A 2,500-nucleotide genomic window follows, 5' to 3' on the forward strand; every position below is an offset into this window, starting at 1 on the left:
CGCATCTTTCAAATGTCTGCCTTATCAACTTTCGATGGTAGGTTCTGCGCCTACCATGGTTGTAACGGGTGACGGGGAATCAGGGTTCGATCCCGGAGAGGGAGCCTGAGAAACGGCTACCACATCCAAGGAAGGCAGCAGGCGCGCAAATTACCCACTCCCGGAACGGGGAGGTAGTGACGAAAAATAACGATACGGGACTCATCCGAGGCCCCGTAATCGGAATGAGAACACTTTAAATCCTTTAACGAGGATCTATTGGAGGGCAAGTCTGGTGCCAGCAGCCGCGGTAATTCCAGCTCCAATAGCGTATATTAAAGTTGTTGCGGTTGAAAAGCTCGTAGTCGGAGGTGTGTCTCGGACGGTCGGTTCGCCGCTTGTCGGTGCTCAACTGGCCGGTCCGGACGTCCTGCCGGTGGGGTCCGCGAGGCTCCGTTATCCTTCTTTGGTCCTCTTCACCGAGTGCCTTGGTGGGCCGGCACGTTTACTTTGAACAAATTAGAGTGCTCAAAGCAGGCCGTTGGTCGCCTGAATACTGTGTGCATGGAATAATGGAATAGGACCTCGGTTCCATTTTGTTGGTTTTCAGAACTCGAGGTAATGATTAATAGGGACGGACGGGGGCATTCGTATTGCGACGTTAGAGGTGAAATTCTTGGATCGTCGCAAGACGAACCGATGCGAAAGCATTTGCCAAGAACGTTTTCGTTGATCAAGAACGAAAGTTAGAGGTTCGAAGGCGATCAGATACCGCCCTAGTTCTAACCATAAACGATGCCAGCTAGCCATCCGCCGAAGTTCCTTCTATGACTCGGCGGGCAGCTTCCGGGAAACCAAAGCTCTTGGGTTCCGGGGGAAGTATGGTTGCAAAGCTCAAACTTAAAGGAATTGACGGAAGGGCACCACCAGGAGTGGAGCCTGCGGCTTAATTTGACTCAACACGGGAAACCTCACCAGGCCCAGACACCGGTAGGATTGACAGAATAAGAGCTCTTTCTTGATTCGGTGGGTGGTGGTGCATGGCCGTTCTTAGTTGGTGGAGCGATTTGTCTGGTTAATTCCGATAACGAACGAGACTCTGGCCTGCTAACTAGGCGTCGGAATCTATTATGCTTCCGACGTAGCTATCTTCTTAGAGGGACAGGCGGCTCCTAGCCGCACGAGATTGAGCAATAACAGGTCTGTGATGCCCTTAGATGTTCTGGGCCGCACGCGCGCTACACTGAAGGAATCAGCGTGTCCTCCCTGGCCGAAAGGCCCGGGTAACCCGCTGAACCTCCTTCGTGCTAGGGATTGGGGCTTGCAATTGTTTCCCATGAACGAGGAATTCCCAGTAAGCGCGAGTCATAAGCTCGCGTTGATTACGTCCCTGCCCTTTGTACACACCGCCCGTCGCTACTACCGATTGAATGATTTAGTGAGGCCTTCGGACTGGTGCGCGGCGCTCGCCGCCTCAACACCGGTGGCGCCGATGTTGCTGGAAAGATGGCCAAACTTGATCATTTAGAGGAAGTAAAAGTCGTAACAAGGTTTCCGTAGGTGAACCTGCGGAAGGATCATTACAGCTTTCGATTATAAAATCGTAGCTTTGGAACGAATTGGTGAAGAGAAAAAGGGACAAAGAAGGCGAGCAGTCGGGTGCCCGGCTTTCAAAAGCCGGCTTTAAAAGACACACGCCCAACTCGCTCGCAAAGAAGGGAAAAAATTCCCAGTTTGTATGTTTCGATGAAACGAATTTTTTACATAAAATGAAATGAAAGAAAGAAATTCTAAACGGTGGATCACTCGGCTCGTGGATCGATGAAGAACGCAGCTAACTGCGCGTCGAATTGTGAACTGCAGGACACATGAACATCGACGTTTCGAACGCACATTGCAGCCCTCGGATTTTGTTCCCGGGCTACGCCTGGCTGAGGGCCGGCAATTCAGTTCGCGAACGGAAACGTTTGCGTACTGGGGCGACGAGCATCCCTCGCTGGGATGGATCGTCGCCCGGATTGATAGGGGGCTCTGCGGGAGATTGGGCGAGACCCGTCCCCGCCGGTCGAGGTGAGACGCTTCGTTATTTTTTGACGGCGTTCGCCTGCGGATCGGTGGGGGCTCGGTTATTACTCCCTCTCCACGGGCAACTATATCATTTGGGCCGACCTCAGAGCAGGTGAGACCACCCGCTGAATTTAAGCATATTAATAAGCGGAGGAAAAGAAACTAACCAGGATTCCCTTAGTAACGGCGAGCGAACAGGGATCGACTCCAGGGCCAAAGCTCGCGCCCCCCGCGGGGCGCCGAGCGCTGTGGCGTTTGGGAGCGTCCAATTTCCCGAGGGGCGCCGGAGAGTCCAAGTCCCTCTTGAACGGGGCCACGGCCCGGAGAGGGTGCCAGGCCCGTGCGACCTCCGCGCTTGCCTCCCGGGAGGGGCGCTCCTCAGAGTCGGGTTGCTTGAGAGTGCAGCCCAAAGTCGGTGGTAAACTCCACCTAAGACTGAATACGGCCACGAGAC

The 2,500-nt window shown here is 54.0% G+C and overlaps 3 non-coding genes across 3 annotated transcripts in view; all 3 read left to right on the top strand.

The window, feature by feature from the left end:
• Positions 1-1,562, top strand: part of LOC139700490 (small subunit ribosomal RNA) — a 1,865-nt gene extending 303 nt beyond the window's left edge. Inside the window, exon 1 of the ribosomal RNA XR_011703712.1 lies at positions 1-1,562. This exon is cut by the window's left edge and continues 303 nt beyond it. This is a non-coding gene — a ribosomal RNA (small subunit ribosomal RNA).
• Positions 1,563-1,765: 203 nt separating this feature from the next.
• Positions 1,766-1,920, top strand: LOC139700498 (5.8S ribosomal RNA). The gene has a single exon (XR_011703718.1). It is a non-coding gene; the product is annotated as a 5.8S ribosomal RNA (ribosomal RNA).
• Positions 1,921-2,144: 224 nt separating this feature from the next.
• LOC139700493 (large subunit ribosomal RNA) overlaps positions 2,145-2,500 on the top strand; it is a 4,115-nt gene continuing 3,759 nt past the window's right edge. Inside the window, exon 1 of the ribosomal RNA XR_011703714.1 lies at positions 2,145-2,500. This exon is cut by the window's right edge and continues 3,759 nt beyond it. This is a non-coding gene — a ribosomal RNA (large subunit ribosomal RNA).

This window comes from Hetaerina americana, unplaced genomic scaffold (genome assembly GCF_022747635.1).
Source record: "Hetaerina americana unplaced genomic scaffold, ioHetAmer1.1.p SCAF_1020, whole genome shotgun sequence".
Lineage (NCBI taxonomy): Eukaryota > Metazoa > Arthropoda > Insecta > Odonata > Calopterygidae > Hetaerina > Hetaerina americana.